General features: G+C 44.7%; 12 non-coding genes and 41 pseudogenes across 12 annotated transcripts; all 53 read right to left on the bottom strand.

Moving 5' to 3' along the window:
* Positions 1-17: 17 nt before the first annotated feature.
* LOC142146345 (5S ribosomal RNA) lies at positions 18-136 on the bottom strand (annotated as a pseudogene).
* Positions 137-475: 339 nt separating this feature from the next.
* Positions 476-594, bottom strand: LOC142146305 (5S ribosomal RNA). Its single transcript, XR_012689952.1, has one exon. It is a non-coding gene; the product is annotated as a 5S ribosomal RNA (ribosomal RNA).
* Positions 595-675: 81 nt separating this feature from the next.
* On the bottom strand, positions 676-794 carry LOC142147453 (5S ribosomal RNA). The gene has a single exon (XR_012690600.1). It is a non-coding gene; the product is annotated as a 5S ribosomal RNA (ribosomal RNA).
* Positions 795-876: 82 nt separating this feature from the next.
* LOC142146089 (5S ribosomal RNA) lies at positions 877-995 on the bottom strand (annotated as a pseudogene).
* Positions 996-1,075: 80 nt separating this feature from the next.
* On the bottom strand, positions 1,076-1,194 carry LOC142146381 (5S ribosomal RNA; annotated as a pseudogene).
* Positions 1,195-1,276: 82 nt separating this feature from the next.
* On the bottom strand, positions 1,277-1,395 carry LOC142146026 (5S ribosomal RNA; annotated as a pseudogene).
* A 250-nt stretch (positions 1,396-1,645) lies between these two features.
* Positions 1,646-1,764, bottom strand: LOC142146041 (5S ribosomal RNA; annotated as a pseudogene).
* An 82-nt stretch (positions 1,765-1,846) lies between these two features.
* On the bottom strand, positions 1,847-1,965 carry LOC142146752 (5S ribosomal RNA; annotated as a pseudogene).
* Positions 1,966-2,046: 81 nt separating this feature from the next.
* LOC142145329 (5S ribosomal RNA) lies at positions 2,047-2,165 on the bottom strand (annotated as a pseudogene).
* Positions 2,166-2,246: 81 nt separating this feature from the next.
* On the bottom strand, positions 2,247-2,365 carry LOC142145430 (5S ribosomal RNA; annotated as a pseudogene).
* Positions 2,366-2,447: 82 nt separating this feature from the next.
* LOC142146344 (5S ribosomal RNA) lies at positions 2,448-2,566 on the bottom strand (annotated as a pseudogene).
* A 203-nt stretch (positions 2,567-2,769) lies between these two features.
* On the bottom strand, positions 2,770-2,888 carry LOC142146293 (5S ribosomal RNA). Its single transcript, XR_012689951.1, has one exon. It is a non-coding gene; the product is annotated as a 5S ribosomal RNA (ribosomal RNA).
* An 81-nt stretch (positions 2,889-2,969) lies between these two features.
* On the bottom strand, positions 2,970-3,088 carry LOC142145072 (5S ribosomal RNA; annotated as a pseudogene).
* Positions 3,089-3,168: 80 nt separating this feature from the next.
* On the bottom strand, positions 3,169-3,287 carry LOC142146108 (5S ribosomal RNA; annotated as a pseudogene).
* Positions 3,288-3,370: 83 nt separating this feature from the next.
* LOC142146637 (5S ribosomal RNA) lies at positions 3,371-3,489 on the bottom strand (annotated as a pseudogene).
* Positions 3,490-3,735: 246 nt separating this feature from the next.
* Positions 3,736-3,854, bottom strand: LOC142145512 (5S ribosomal RNA). Its single transcript, XR_012689869.1, has one exon. It is a non-coding gene; the product is annotated as a 5S ribosomal RNA (ribosomal RNA).
* An 81-nt stretch (positions 3,855-3,935) lies between these two features.
* Positions 3,936-4,054, bottom strand: LOC142146356 (5S ribosomal RNA; annotated as a pseudogene).
* An 81-nt stretch (positions 4,055-4,135) lies between these two features.
* Positions 4,136-4,254, bottom strand: LOC142145125 (5S ribosomal RNA; annotated as a pseudogene).
* Positions 4,255-4,334: 80 nt separating this feature from the next.
* Positions 4,335-4,453, bottom strand: LOC142145690 (5S ribosomal RNA; annotated as a pseudogene).
* An 81-nt stretch (positions 4,454-4,534) lies between these two features.
* On the bottom strand, positions 4,535-4,653 carry LOC142145344 (5S ribosomal RNA; annotated as a pseudogene).
* Positions 4,654-4,989: 336 nt separating this feature from the next.
* Positions 4,990-5,108, bottom strand: LOC142145135 (5S ribosomal RNA; annotated as a pseudogene).
* Positions 5,109-5,190: 82 nt separating this feature from the next.
* LOC142145211 (5S ribosomal RNA) lies at positions 5,191-5,309 on the bottom strand (annotated as a pseudogene).
* An 81-nt stretch (positions 5,310-5,390) lies between these two features.
* LOC142147245 (5S ribosomal RNA) lies at positions 5,391-5,509 on the bottom strand. Its single transcript, XR_012690400.1, has one exon. It is a non-coding gene; the product is annotated as a 5S ribosomal RNA (ribosomal RNA).
* A 216-nt stretch (positions 5,510-5,725) lies between these two features.
* On the bottom strand, positions 5,726-5,844 carry LOC142146210 (5S ribosomal RNA; annotated as a pseudogene).
* An 81-nt stretch (positions 5,845-5,925) lies between these two features.
* Positions 5,926-6,044, bottom strand: LOC142145193 (5S ribosomal RNA; annotated as a pseudogene).
* Positions 6,045-6,326: 282 nt separating this feature from the next.
* Positions 6,327-6,445, bottom strand: LOC142146834 (5S ribosomal RNA). Its single transcript, XR_012690023.1, has one exon. It is a non-coding gene; the product is annotated as a 5S ribosomal RNA (ribosomal RNA).
* Positions 6,446-6,525: 80 nt separating this feature from the next.
* LOC142146455 (5S ribosomal RNA) lies at positions 6,526-6,644 on the bottom strand. Its single transcript, XR_012689972.1, has one exon. It is a non-coding gene; the product is annotated as a 5S ribosomal RNA (ribosomal RNA).
* Positions 6,645-6,726: 82 nt separating this feature from the next.
* On the bottom strand, positions 6,727-6,846 carry LOC142146813 (5S ribosomal RNA; annotated as a pseudogene).
* Positions 6,847-7,094: 248 nt separating this feature from the next.
* LOC142145505 (5S ribosomal RNA) lies at positions 7,095-7,213 on the bottom strand (annotated as a pseudogene).
* Positions 7,214-7,295: 82 nt separating this feature from the next.
* LOC142146222 (5S ribosomal RNA) lies at positions 7,296-7,414 on the bottom strand (annotated as a pseudogene).
* An 81-nt stretch (positions 7,415-7,495) lies between these two features.
* On the bottom strand, positions 7,496-7,614 carry LOC142145370 (5S ribosomal RNA; annotated as a pseudogene).
* An 81-nt stretch (positions 7,615-7,695) lies between these two features.
* Positions 7,696-7,814, bottom strand: LOC142146025 (5S ribosomal RNA; annotated as a pseudogene).
* A 249-nt stretch (positions 7,815-8,063) lies between these two features.
* LOC142146040 (5S ribosomal RNA) lies at positions 8,064-8,182 on the bottom strand (annotated as a pseudogene).
* An 82-nt stretch (positions 8,183-8,264) lies between these two features.
* Positions 8,265-8,383, bottom strand: LOC142146750 (5S ribosomal RNA; annotated as a pseudogene).
* An 81-nt stretch (positions 8,384-8,464) lies between these two features.
* LOC142145328 (5S ribosomal RNA) lies at positions 8,465-8,583 on the bottom strand (annotated as a pseudogene).
* An 81-nt stretch (positions 8,584-8,664) lies between these two features.
* LOC142145429 (5S ribosomal RNA) lies at positions 8,665-8,783 on the bottom strand (annotated as a pseudogene).
* Positions 8,784-8,865: 82 nt separating this feature from the next.
* Positions 8,866-8,984, bottom strand: LOC142146343 (5S ribosomal RNA; annotated as a pseudogene).
* A 203-nt stretch (positions 8,985-9,187) lies between these two features.
* LOC142146280 (5S ribosomal RNA) lies at positions 9,188-9,306 on the bottom strand. Its single transcript, XR_012689949.1, has one exon. It is a non-coding gene; the product is annotated as a 5S ribosomal RNA (ribosomal RNA).
* An 81-nt stretch (positions 9,307-9,387) lies between these two features.
* Positions 9,388-9,506, bottom strand: LOC142145070 (5S ribosomal RNA; annotated as a pseudogene).
* An 80-nt stretch (positions 9,507-9,586) lies between these two features.
* Positions 9,587-9,705, bottom strand: LOC142146107 (5S ribosomal RNA; annotated as a pseudogene).
* An 83-nt stretch (positions 9,706-9,788) lies between these two features.
* Positions 9,789-9,907, bottom strand: LOC142146635 (5S ribosomal RNA; annotated as a pseudogene).
* Positions 9,908-10,153: 246 nt separating this feature from the next.
* On the bottom strand, positions 10,154-10,272 carry LOC142145501 (5S ribosomal RNA). Its single transcript, XR_012689868.1, has one exon. It is a non-coding gene; the product is annotated as a 5S ribosomal RNA (ribosomal RNA).
* Positions 10,273-10,353: 81 nt separating this feature from the next.
* LOC142146472 (5S ribosomal RNA) lies at positions 10,354-10,472 on the bottom strand (annotated as a pseudogene).
* Positions 10,473-10,553: 81 nt separating this feature from the next.
* LOC142145122 (5S ribosomal RNA) lies at positions 10,554-10,672 on the bottom strand (annotated as a pseudogene).
* An 80-nt stretch (positions 10,673-10,752) lies between these two features.
* Positions 10,753-10,871, bottom strand: LOC142145689 (5S ribosomal RNA; annotated as a pseudogene).
* An 81-nt stretch (positions 10,872-10,952) lies between these two features.
* LOC142145343 (5S ribosomal RNA) lies at positions 10,953-11,071 on the bottom strand (annotated as a pseudogene).
* A 336-nt stretch (positions 11,072-11,407) lies between these two features.
* LOC142145134 (5S ribosomal RNA) lies at positions 11,408-11,526 on the bottom strand (annotated as a pseudogene).
* Positions 11,527-11,608: 82 nt separating this feature from the next.
* Positions 11,609-11,727, bottom strand: LOC142145210 (5S ribosomal RNA; annotated as a pseudogene).
* Positions 11,728-11,808: 81 nt separating this feature from the next.
* LOC142147234 (5S ribosomal RNA) lies at positions 11,809-11,927 on the bottom strand. Its single transcript, XR_012690389.1, has one exon. It is a non-coding gene; the product is annotated as a 5S ribosomal RNA (ribosomal RNA).
* A 216-nt stretch (positions 11,928-12,143) lies between these two features.
* On the bottom strand, positions 12,144-12,262 carry LOC142146209 (5S ribosomal RNA; annotated as a pseudogene).
* Positions 12,263-12,343: 81 nt separating this feature from the next.
* Positions 12,344-12,462, bottom strand: LOC142145191 (5S ribosomal RNA; annotated as a pseudogene).
* Positions 12,463-12,744: 282 nt separating this feature from the next.
* Positions 12,745-12,863, bottom strand: LOC142146833 (5S ribosomal RNA). Its single transcript, XR_012690022.1, has one exon. It is a non-coding gene; the product is annotated as a 5S ribosomal RNA (ribosomal RNA).
* Positions 12,864-12,943: 80 nt separating this feature from the next.
* Positions 12,944-13,062, bottom strand: LOC142146444 (5S ribosomal RNA). The gene has a single exon (XR_012689969.1). It is a non-coding gene; the product is annotated as a 5S ribosomal RNA (ribosomal RNA).
* Between the last annotated feature and the right edge of the window lie 76 nt (positions 13,063-13,138).

Here is a 13,138-nt window from a genome sequence, read left to right as displayed (position 1 = left end):
AGAGAAAAAAAAAAAAAAGCCTAGAGCACCTGGTATACCCAGGTGGTCTGCCATCCAAGTACTAACCAGGTCCGGCCCTGTTTAGCTTCCAAGATCAGACGAGATTAGGCTTGTTCAGGGTGGTGTGGCTGTAGATATTGGTTTCCTACTGACCTACATCTCTTATACATCTCAAAACCAGCATTGAAGGAAGCCAGAACAAGAGAGAAAAAAATAAGGCCTACAGCACCTGGTATTCAGGGTGGTTTGGCTGTAGGTATTGATTTCTTATTGACCTACATCTCTTATACATCTCAAAACCAGCATTGAAGGAAGCCGGAACAAGAGAGAAAAAGAAAAGGCCTACAGCACCTGGTATTCCCAGGTGGTCTCCCATGGTGGTTTGGCTGTAGGTATTGATTTCTTATTGACCTACATCTCTTATACATCTCAAAACCAGCATTGAAGGAAGCCAGAACAAGAGAGAAAAAATAGAGGCCTACAGCACCTGGTATTCCCAGGTGGTCTCCCATCCAAGTACTAACCAGGCCCAGCCCTGCTTAGCTACCAAGATCAGCTGAGATTGGGCTTGTTCAGGGTGGTGTGGCTGTAGGTATTGCTTTCTTAATGACCTACATCTCTTATACATCTCAAAACCAGCATTGAAGGAAGCCGGAACAAGAGAGAAAAAGAAAAGGCCTACAGCACCTGGTATTCCCAGGTGGTGTACCATCCAAGTACTAACCAGGTCCGGCCCTGCTTAGCTTCCAAGATCAGACGAGATTGGGCTTTTTCAGGGTGGTGTGGCTGTAGGTATTGGTTTCCTACTGACCTACATTTCTTATACATCTCAAAACCAGCATTGAAGGAAGCCAGAACAAAAGAGAGAAAAAAAAAAGCCTACAGCACCTGGTATTCGCAGGTGGTCTCCCACCCAAGTACTAACCAGGCCTGGCTATGCTTAGTTTCCAAGATCAGACGAGATTGAGCTTGTTCAGGGTGGTGTGACTGTAGGTATTTGTTTCCTTTTGACCTACATCTCCTATAATCTCAAAACCAGCATTGAAGGAAGCCGGAACAAGAGAGAAAAAAAAAAGGCCTACAGCACCTGGTATTTCCAGGTGGTCTCCCATCCAAGTACTAACCAGGCCCGGCCCTGCTTAGCTTACAAAATCAGACAAGATTGTGCTTGTTCAGGGTGGAGTGGCTTTAGATATTTGTTTCCTAATGACCTACATCTCTTATACATCTCAAAACCAGCATTGAAGGAAGCCGGAAGAAGAGAAAAAAAAAAAAAAGCCTACAGCACCTGGTATACCCAGGTGGTCTGCCATCCAAGTACTAACCAGGTCCGGCCCTGCTTAGCTTCCAAGATCAGACGAGATTAAGCTTGTTCAGGGTGGTGTGGCTGTAGCTATTGGTTTCCTACTGACCTACATTTCTTATACATCTCAAAACCAGCATTGAAGGAAGCCAGAACAAAAGAGAAAAAAAAAAAAGGCCTGCAGCACCTGGTATTCCCAATTGCTTAGCTTCCAAGATCAGACGAGATTAGGCTTGTTCAGGGTGGTGTGGCTGTAGATATTGGTTTCCTACTGACCTACATCTCTTATACATCTCAAAACCAGCATTGAAGGAAGCCAGAACAAGAGAGAAAAAAAATAAAGGCCTACAGCACCTGGTATTCCCAGGTGGTCTCCCATCCAAGTACTAACCAGGCCCAGCCCTGCTTAGCTTCCCCAATCAGATGAGATTGTGCTTGTTCAGGGTGGAGTGGCTGTAGATATTGGATTCCAAATGACCTACATCTCTTATAAATCCCAAAACCAGCATTGAAGGAAGCCGGAACAAGAGAAAAAAAAAAAAAGGCCTACAGCACCTGGTATTCCCAGGTAGTCTGCCATGCAAGTACTAACCAGACCTGGCCCTGCTTAGCTTCCTAGATCAGCCGAGATTAGGCTTGTTCAGGGTGGTGTGGCTGTAGGTATTGATTTTCTATTTACCTACATCTATTATACATCTGAAAATCAGCATTGAAGGAAGCCGGAACAAGAGAGAAAAAAAAAAGGCTTACAGCACCTTGTATTCCCAGGTGGTCTCCCATCCAAGTACTAACCAGGTCCAGCCCTGCTTAGCTTCCAAGATCAGACGAGATTGGACTTTTTCAGGGTGGTGTGGCTGTAGGTATTGGTTTACTAATAACCTACATCTCTTATACATCTGAAAACCAGCATTGAAGGAAGCCGGAACAAGAGAGAAAAAAATAAGGCCTACAGCACCTGGTATTCCAAGGTGGTCTCCCATCCAAGTACTAACCAGGCCCAACACTGCTTAGCTTACAAGATCAGATGAGATTGAGCTTGTTCAGGGTGGAGTAGCTGTAGATATTTGTTTCCTAATGCCCTACATCTCTTATACATCTCAAAACCAGCATTGAAGGAAGCCGGAACAAGAGAAAAAAAAAAAAAAGCCTAGAGCACCTGGTATACCCAGGTGGTCTGCCATCCAAGTACTAACCAGGTCCGGCCCTGTTTAGCTTCCAAGATCAGACGAGATTAGGCTTGTTCAGGGTGGTGTGGCTGTAGATATTGGTTTCCTACTGACCTACATCTCTTATACATCTCAAAACCAGCATTGAAGGAAGCCAGAAAAGAGAGAAAAAAATAAGGCCTACAGCACCTGGTATTCAGGGTGGTTTGGCTGTAGGTATTGATTTCTTATTGACCTACATCTCTTATACATCTCAAAACCAGCATTGAAGGAAGCCAGAACAAGAGAGAAAAAAATAGAGGCCTACAGCACCTGGTATTCCCAGGTGGTCTCCCATCCAAGTACTAACCAGGCCCAGCCCTGCTTAGCTACCAAGATCAGCTGAGATTGGGCTTGTTCAGGGTGGTGTGGCTGTAGGTATTGCTTTCTTAATGACCTACATCTCTTATACATCTCAAAACCAGCATTGAAGGAAGCCGGAACAAGAGAGAAAAAGAAAAGGCCTACAGCACCTGGTATTCCCAGGTGGTGTACCATCCAAGTACTAACCAGGTCTGGCCCTGCTTAGCTTCCAAGATCAGATGAGATTGGGCTTTTTCAGGGTGGTGTGGCTGTAGGTAATGGTTTCCTAATGACCTACATCTCTTATACATCTGAAAACCAGCATTAAAAGAAGCCAGAACAGGAGAGAAAAAAAAAGGCCTACAGCACCTTGTATTCCCAGGTGGTCTCCCATCCAAGTACTAACCAGGCCCGGCCCTGCTTAGCTTAAAAGTTCAGGCGAGATTGGGCTTGCTCAGGGTGGTGTGGCTGTAGGTATTGGATTCCATATGACCTACATCTCTTATACATCTCAAAACCAGCATTGAAGGAAGCCGGAACAAGAGAATAAAAAAAAAAAGGCCTACAGCACCTGGTATTCCCAGGTATTCTGCCATCCAAGTACTAACCAGGTCCGGCCCTGTTTAGCTTCCAAGATCAGCTGAGATTAGTCTTGTTCAGGGTGGTGTGGCTGTAGGTATTGGTTTCCTACTGACCTACATCACTTATACATCTCAAAACCAGCATTGAAGGAAGCCAGAACAAGAGAGAAAAAAAAAGGCCTTCAGCACCTGGTATTCCTAATTGCTTAGCTTCCAAGATCAGATGAGATTGTGCTTGTTCAGGGTGGAGTGGCTGTAGATATTGGATTCCATATGACCTACATCTCTTATACATCTCAAAACCAGCATTGAAGGAAGCCGGAAAAAGAGAATAAAAAAAAAAGGCCTACAGCACCTGGTATTCCCAGGTGGTCTCCCATTCAAGTACTAACCAGGCCCGACCCTGCTTAGATTCCAAGATCAGACAAGATTGGGCTTGTTCAGGGTGGTGTGGCTGTAGGTATTGGTTTCCTAATGACCTACATCTCTTATACATCTCAAAACCAGCATTGAAGGAAGCCGGACAAGAGAGATAAAAAAAGAAGCCTACAACATCTTGTATTCCCAGGTGGTCTCCCATCCAAGTACTAATCAGGCCTGGCTCTGCTTACCTTCCAAGATCAGATGAGATTGGGCTTGTTCAGGGTGGTGTGGCTGTAGGTATTGATTTCCTATTGACCTACATCTCTTATACATCTCAAAACCAGCATTGAAGGAAGCCGGAACGAGAGAGAAAAATAAAAGGCCTACAGCACCTGGTATTCCCAGGTGGTGTCCCATCCAAGTACTAAACAGGTCAGGCCCTGCTTAGCTTCCAAGATCAGATGAGATTGGGCTTTTTCAGGGTGGTGTGGCTGTAGGTATTGGTTTCCTAATGACCTACATCTCTTATACATCTGAAAACCAGCATTAAAAGAAGCCGGAACAAGAGAGAAAAAAAAAGGCCTACAGCACCTTGTATTCCCAGGTGGTCTCCCATCCAAGTACTAACCAGGCCCGGCCCTGCTTAGCTTAAAAGTTTAGACGAGATTGGGCTTGTTCAGGGTGGTGTGGCTGTAGGCATTGTTTTCCTATTGACCTACATCTCTTATACATCTAAAAACCAGCATTGAAGGAAGCCGGAACAAGAGAAAAAAAAAAAAGGCCTACAGCACCTGGTATTCCCAGGTGGTCTCCGATCCAAGTACTAACCAGGCCTGGCCCTGCTTAGCTTCCAAGATCAGAAGAGATTGGGCTTGTTCAGGGTGGTGTGGCTGTAGGTATTGTTTTACTATTGACCTACATCTCTTATACATCTAAAAACCAGCATTGAAGAAAGCCGGAACAAGAGAAAAAAAAAAAGCCTACAGCACCTGGTATTTAGGGAGGTTTGGCTGTAGGTATTGATTTCTTATTGACCTACATCTCTTATACATCTCAAAACCAGCATTGAAGGAAGCCGGAACAAGAGAGAAAAAGAAAAGGCCTACAGCACATGGTATTCCCAGGTGGTCTCCCATGGTGGTTTACTGTAGGTATTGATTTCTTATTGACCTACATCTCTTATACATCTCAAAACCAGCATTGAAGAAAGCCAGAACAAGAGAGAAAAAAAAAAGGCCTACAGCACCTGGTATTCCCAGGTGGTCTCCTATTCAAGCACTAACCAAGCCCTGCCCTGCTTAGCTTCCAAGATCAGACGAGATTGGGCTTTTTCAGGGTGGTGTGGCTGTAGGTATTGGTTTTTTAATGACCTACATCTCTTATACATCTGAAAAGCAGCATTGAAGGAAGCCGGAACAAGAGAGAAAAAAGAAAAAGCCTACAGCACCTTGTATTCCCAGGTGGTCTCCCATCCAAGTACTAACCAGGCCTAGCCCTGCTTAGCTTCCAAGATCAGAAGAGATTGGGCTTGTTCAGGGTGGTGTGGCTGTAGGTATTGTTTTACTATTGACCTACATCTCTTATACATCTAAAAACCAGCATTAAAGAAAGCCGGAACAAGAGAAAAAAAAAATAGGCCTACAGCACCTGGTATTCCCAGGTGGTCACCCATCCAAGTACTAACCAGGTACGGCCCTGCTTAGCTTCCAAGATCAGATGAGATTGGGCTTTTTCAGGGTGGTGTAGCTGTAGGTATTGGTTTCCTAATGACCTACATCTCTTATACATCTGAAAACCAGCATTAAAAGAAGACGGAACAAGAGAGAAAAAGAAAAGGCCTACAGCACCTGGTATTCCCAGGTGGTCTCCCATGGTGGTTTACTGTAGGTATTGATTTCTTATTGACCTACATCTCTTATACATCTCAAAACCAGCATTGAAGAAAGCCAGAACAAGAGAGAAAAAAAAAAGGCCTACAGCACCTTGTATTCCCAGGTGGTCTCCCATCCAAGTACTAACCAGGTCTGTCCTTGCTTAGCTTCCAAGATCAGACGAGATTGGGCTTGTTCAGTGTGGTGTGGCTGTAGGTATTGTTTTCCTATTGACCTACATCTCTTATACATCTCAAAACCAGCATTGAAGGAAGCGGAACAAGAGAGAAAAAAAAAAAGGCCTACAGCACCTGGTATTCCCAGGTGGTCTTCCATCCAAGTACTAACCAGGCCCAGCCCTGCTTAGCTTCCAAGATCAGACAAGATTGGGCTTGTTTAGGGTGGTGTGGCTGTAGATATTGGTTTCCTATTGACCTACATCTGTTATACATCTCAAAACCAGCATTGAAGGAAGCCGGAACAAAAGAGAAAAAAAAAAGGCTGACAGCACCTGGTATTCCCAGGTGGTCTCCCATCCAAGTACTAACCATGGACAGCCATGCTTAGCTTCCAAGATCAGATGAGATATGGCTTGTTCAGGGTGGTGTGGCTGTAGGTATTGGTTTCCTAAAGACCTACATCTCTTATACATCTCAAAACCAGCATTGAAGGAAGCTGGAAAAAGAGAGAAAAAAATAAAGGCCTACAGCACCTGGTATTCCCACGTGGTCTCCCATCGAAGTACTAACCAGGCCCGGCCCTGCTTAGCTTCCAAGATCAGACGAGATTGGGCTTGTTCAGGGTGGTGTGGTTGTAGGTATTTGTTTCCTTTTGACCTACATCTCCTATAATCTCAAAACCAGCATTGAAGGAAGCCGGAACAAGAGAGAAAAAAAAAAGGCCTACAGCACCTGGTATTCCCAGGTGGTCTCCCATCCAAGTACTAACCAGGCCCGGCCCTGCTTAGCTTACAAGATCAGATGAGATTGTGCTTGTTCAGGGTGGAGTGGCTGTAGATATTTGTTTCCTAATGACCTACATCTCTTATACATCTCAAAACCAGCATTGAAGGAAGCCGGAAAAAGAGAAAAAAACAAAACAGCCTACAGCACCTGGTATACCCAGGTGGGTCTGCCATCCAAGTACTAACCAGGTCCATCCCTGCTTATCTTCCAAGATCAGACGAGATTAGGCTTGTTTAGGTTGATGTGGCTGTAGGTGTTGGTTTCCTACTGACCTACTTTTCTTATACATCTCAAAACCAGCATTGAAGGAAGCCAGAACAAGAGAGAAAAAAAAAAAGGCCTACAGCACCTGGTATTCCCAATTGCTTAGCTTCCAAGATCAGACGAGATTAGGCTTGTTCAGGGTGGTGTGGCTGTAGATATTGGTTTCCTACTGACCTACATCTCTTATACATCTCAAAACCAGCATTGAAGGAAGCCAGAACAAGAGAGAAAAAAATAAAGGCCTACAGCACCTGGTATTCCCAGGTGGTCTCCCATCCAATTACTAACCAGGCCCAGCCCTGCTTAGCTTCCAAAATCTGATGAGATTGTGCTTGTTCAGGGTGGAGTGGCTGTAGATATTGAATTCCAAATGACCTACATCTCTTATACATCTCAAAACCAGCATTGAAGGAAGCCGGAACAAGAGAAAAAAAAAAAAAGGCCTACAGCACCTGGTATTCCCAGGTAGTCTGCCATCCAAGTACTAACCAGGCCCGGCCCTGCTTAGCTTCCTAAATCAGCTGAGATTAGGCTTGTTCAGGGTGGTGTGGCTGTAGGTATTGATTTCCTATTGACCTACATCTCTTATACATCTGAAAACCAGCATTGAAGGAAGCCGGAACAAGAGAGAAAAAGAAAAGGCCTACAACACCTGGTATTCCCAGGTGGTGTCCCATCCAAGTACTAACCAGGTCCGGCCCTGCTTAGCTTCCAAGATCAGACAAGATTGGACTTTTTCAGGGTGGTGTGGCTGTAGGTATGGGTTTCCTAATGACCTACATCTCTTATACATCTGAAAACCAGCATTGAAGGAAGCCGGAACAAGAGAGAAAAAAAAAAAGCCTACAGCACCTGGTATACCCAGGTGGTCTGCCATCCAAGTACTAACCAGGTCCGGCCCTGCTTAGCTTCCAAGATCAGACGAGATTAAGCTTGTTCAGGGTGGTGTGGCTGTAGCTATTGGTTTCCTACTGACCTACATTTCTTATACATCTCAAAACCAGCATTGAAGGAAGCCAGAACAAAAGAGAAAAAAAAAAAGGCCTGCAGCACCTGGTATTCCCAATTGCTTAGCTTCCAAGATCAGACGAGATTAGGCTTGTTCAGGGTGGTGTGGCTGTAGATATTGGTTTCCTACTGACCTACATCTCTTATACATCTCAAAACCAGCATTGAAGGAAGCCAGAACAAGAGAGAAAAAAAATAAAGGCCTACAGCACCTGGTATTCCCAGGTGGTCTCCCATCCAAGTACTAACCAGGCCCAGCCCTGCTTAGCTTCCCCAATCAGATGAGATTGTGCTTGTTCAGGGTGGAGTGGCTGTAGATATTGGATTCCAAATGACCTACATCTCTTATAAATCCCAAAACCAGCATTGAAGGAAGCCGGAACAAGAGAAAAAAAAAAAAAGGCCTACAGCACCTGGTATTCCCAGGTAGTCTGCCATGCAAGTACTAACCAGACCTGGCCCTGCTTAGCTTCCTAGATCAGCCGAGATTAGGCTTGTTCAGGGTGGTGTGGCTGTAGGTATTGATTTTCTATTTACCTACATCTATTATACATCTGAAAATCAGCATTGAAGGAAGCCGGAACAAGAGAGAAAAAAAAAAGGCTTACAGCACCTTGTATTCCCAGGTGGTCTCCCATCCAAGTACTAACCAGGTCCAGCCCTGCTTAGCTTCCAAGATCAGACGAGATTGGACTTTTTCAGGGTGGTGTGGCTGTAGGTATTGGTTTACTAATAACCTACATCTCTTATACATCTGAAAACCAGCATTGAAGGAAGCCGGAACAAGAGAGAAAAAAATAAGGCCTACAGCACCTGGTATTCCAAGGTGGTCTCCCATCCAAGTACTAACCAGGCCCAACACTGCTTAGCTTACAAGATCAGATGAGATTGAGCTTGTTCAGGGTGGAGTAGCTGTAGATATTTGTTTCCTAATGCCCTACATCTCTTATACATCTCAAAACCAGCATTGAAGGAAGCCGGAACAAGAGAAAAAAAAAAAAAAGCCTAGAGCACCTGGTATACCCAGGTGGTCTGCCATCCAAGTACTAACCAGGTCCGGCCCTGTTTAGCTTCCAAGATCAGACGAGATTAGGCTTGTTCAGGGTGGTGTGGCTGTAGATATTGGTTTCCTACTGACCTACATCTCTTATACATCTCAAAACCAGCATTGAAGGAAGCCAGAAAAGAGAGAAAAAAATAAGGCCTACAGCACCTGGTATTCAGGGTGGTTTGGCTGTAGGTATTGATTTCTTATTGACCTACATCTCTTATACATCTCAAAACCAGCATTGAAGGAAGCCAGAACAAGAGAGAAAAAAATAGAGGCCTACAGCACCTGGTATTCCCAGGTGGTCTCCCATCCAAGTACTAACCAGGCCCAGCCCTGCTTAGCTACCAAGATCAGCTGAGATTGGGCTTGTTCAGGGTGGTGTGGCTGTAGGTATTGCTTTCTTAATGACCTACATCTCTTATACATCTCAAAACCAGCATTGAAGGAAGCCGGAACAAGAGAGAAAAAGAAAAGGCCTACAGCACCTGGTATTCCCAGGTGGTGTACCATCCAAGTACTAACCAGGTCTGGCCCTGCTTAGCTTCCAAGATCAGATGAGATTGGGCTTTTTCAGGGTGGTGTGGCTGTAGGTAATGGTTTCCTAATGACCTACATCTCTTATACATCTGAAAACCAGCATTAAAAGAAGCCAGAACAGGAGAGAAAAAAAAAGGCCTACAGCACCTTGTATTCCCAGGTGGTCTCCCATCCAAGTACTAACCAGGCCCGGCCCTGCTTAGCTTAAAAGTTCAGGCGAGATTGGGCTTGCTCAGGGTGGTGTGGCTGTAGGTATTGGATTCCATATGACCTACATCTCTTATACATCTCAAAACCAGCATTGAAGGAAGCCGGAACAAGAGAATAAAAAAAAAAAGGCCTACAGCACCTGGTATTCCCAGGTATTCTGCCATCCAAGTACTAACCAGGTCCGGCCCTGTTTAGCTTCCAAGATCAGCTGAGATTAGTCTTGTTCAGGGTGGTGTGGCTGTAGGTATTGGTTTCCTACTGACCTACATCACTTATACATCTCAAAACCAGCATTGAAGGAAGCCAGAACAAGAGAGAAAAAAAAAGGCCTTCAGCACCTGGTATTCCTAATTGCTTAGCTTCCAAGATCAGATGAGATTGTGCTTGTTCAGGGTGGAGTGGCTGTAGATATTGGATTCCATATGACCTACATCTCTTATACATCTCAAAACCAGCATTGAAGGAAGCCGGAAAAAGAGAATAAAAAAAAAAGGCCTACAGCACCTGGTATTCCCAGGTGGTCTCCCATTCAAGTACTAACCAGGCCCGACCCTGCTTAGATTCCAAGATCAGACAAGATTGGGCTTGTTCAGGGTGGTGTGGCTGTAGGTATTGGTTTCCTAATGACCTACATCTCTTATACATCTCAAAACCAGCATTGAAGGAAGCCGGACAAGAGAGATAAAAAAAGAAGCCTACAACATCTTGTATTCCCAGGTGGTCTCCCATCCAAGTACTAATCAGGCCTGGCTCTGCTTACCTTCCAAGATCAGACGAGATTGGGCTTGTTCAGGGTGGTGTGGCTGTAGGTATTGATTTCCTATTGACCTACATCTCTTATACATCTCAAAACCAGCATTGAAGGAAGCCGGAACGAGAGAGAAAAATAAAAGGCCTACAGCACCTGGTATTCCCAGGTGGTGTCCCATCCAAGTACTAAACAGGTCAGGCCCTGCTTAGCTTCCAAGATCAGATGAGATTGGGCTTTTTCAGGGTGGTGTGGCTGTAGGTATTGGTTTCCTAATGACCTACATCTCTTATACATCTGAAAACCAGCATTAAAAGAAGCCGGAACAAGAGAGAAAAAAAAAGGCCTACAGCACCTTGTATTCCCAGGTGGTCTCCCATCCAAGTACTAACCAGGCCCGGCCCTGCTTAGCTTAAAAGTTTAGACGAGATTGGGCTTGTTCAGGGTGGTGTGGCTGTAGGCATTGTTTTCCTATTGACCTACATCTCTTATACATCTAAAAACCAGCATTGAAGGAAGCCGGAACAAGAGAAAAAAAAAAAAGGCCTACAGCACCTGGTATTCCCAGGTGGTCTCCGATCCAAGTACTAACCAGGCCTGGCCCTGCTTAGCTTCCAAGATCAGAAGAGATTGGGCTTGTTCAGGGTGGTGTGGCTGTAGGTATTGTTTTACTATTGACCTACATCTCTTATACATCTAAAAACCAGCATTGAAGAAAGCCGGAACAAGAGAAAAAAAAAAAGCCTACAGCACCTGGTATTTAGGGAGGTTTGGCTGTAGGTATTGATTTCTTATTGACCTACATCTCTTATACATCTCAAAACCAGCATTGAAGGAAGCCGGAACAAGAGAGAAAAAGAAAAGGCCTACAGCACATGGTATTCCCAGGTGGTCTCCCATGGTGGTTTACTGTAGGTATTGATTTCTTATTGACCTACATCTCTTATACATCTCAAAACCAGCATTGAAGAAAGCCAGAACAAGAGAGAAAAAAAAAAGGCCTACAGCACCTGGTATTCCCAGGTGGTCTCCTATTCAAGCACTAACCAAGCCCTGCCCTGCTTAGCTTCCAAGATCAGACGAGATTGGGCTTTTTCAGGGTGGTGTGGCTGTAGGTATTGGTTTTTTAATGACCTACATCTCTTATACATCTGAAAAGCAGCATTGAAGGAAGCCGGAACAAGAGAGAAAAAAAAAAAAGCCTACAGCACCTTGTATTCCCAGGTGGTCTCCCATCCAAGTACTAACCAGGCCTAGCCCTGCTTAGCTTCCAAGATCAGAAGAGATTGGGCTTGTTCAGGGTGGTGTGGCTGTAGGTATTGTTTTACTATTGACCTACATCTCTTATACATCTAAAAACCAGCATTAAAGAAAGCCGGAACAAGAGAAAAAAAAAATAGGCCTACAGCACCTGGTATTCCCAGGTGGTCACCCATCCAAGTACTAACCAGGTACGGCCCTGCTTAGCTTCCAAGATCAGATGAGATTGGGCTTTTTCAGGGTGGTGTAGCTGTAGGTATTGGTTTCCTAATGACCTACATCTCTTATACATCTGAAAACCAGCATTAAAAGAAGACGGAACAAGAGAGAAAAAGAAAAGGCCTACAGCACCTGGTATTCCCAGGTGGTCTCCCATGGTGGTTTACTGTAGGTATTGATTTCTTATTGACCTACATCTCTTATACATCTCAAAACCAGCATTGAAGAAAGCCAGAACAAGAGAGAAAAAAAAAAGGCCTACAGCACCTTGTATTCCCAGGTGGTCTCCCATCCAAGTACTAACCAGGTCTGTCCTTGCTTAGCTTCCAAGATCAGACGAGATTGGGCTTGTTCAGTGTGGTGTGGCTGTAGGTATTGTTTTCCTATTGACCTACATCTCTTATACATCTCAAAACCAGCATTGAAGGAAGCGGAACAAGAGAGAAAAAAAAAAAGGCCTACAGCACCTGGTATTCCCAGGTGGTCTTCCATCCAAGTACTAACCAGGCCCAGCCCTGCTTAGCTTCCAAGATCAGACAAGATTGGGCTTGTTTAGGGTGGTGTGGCTGTAGATATTGGTTTCCTATTGACCTACATCTGTTATACATCTCAAAACCAGCATTGAAGGAAGCCGGAACAAAAGAGAAAAAAAAAAGGCTGACAGCACCTGGTATTCCCAGGTGGTCTCCCATCCAAGTACTAACCATGGACAGCCATGCTTAGCTTCCAAGATCAGATGAGATATGGCTTGTTCAGGGTGGTGTGGCTGTAGGTATTGGTTTACTAAAGACCTACATCTCTTATACATCTCAAAACCAGCATTGAAGGAAGCTGGAAAAAGAGAGAAAAAAATAAAGGCCTACAGCACCTGGTATTCCCACGTGGTCTCCCATCGAAGTACTAACCAGGCCCGGCCCTGCTTAGCTTCCAAGATCAGACGAGATTGGGCTTGTTCAGGGTGGTGTGGTTGTAGGTATTTGTTTCCTTTTGACCTACATCTCCTATAATCTCAAAACCAGCATTGAAGGAAGCCGGAACAAGAGAGAAAAAAAAAAGGCCTACAGCACCTGGTATTCCCAGGTGGTCTCCCATCCAAGTACTAACCAGGCCCGGCCCTGCTTAGCTTACAAGATCAGATGAGATTGTGCTTGTTCAGGGTGGAGTGGCTGTAGATATTTGTTTCCTAATGACCTACATCTCTTATACATCTCAAAACCAGCATTGAAGGAAGCCGGAAAAAGAGAAAAAAA

This window comes from Mixophyes fleayi, chromosome 3, assembly GCF_038048845.1.
Source record: "Mixophyes fleayi isolate aMixFle1 chromosome 3, aMixFle1.hap1, whole genome shotgun sequence".
Classification (NCBI taxonomy): domain Eukaryota; kingdom Metazoa; phylum Chordata; class Amphibia; order Anura; family Limnodynastidae; genus Mixophyes; species Mixophyes fleayi.
The sequence above is the reverse complement of the archived record's forward strand: the minus strand, read 5'-3'. Positions and strand labels throughout refer to the sequence as shown.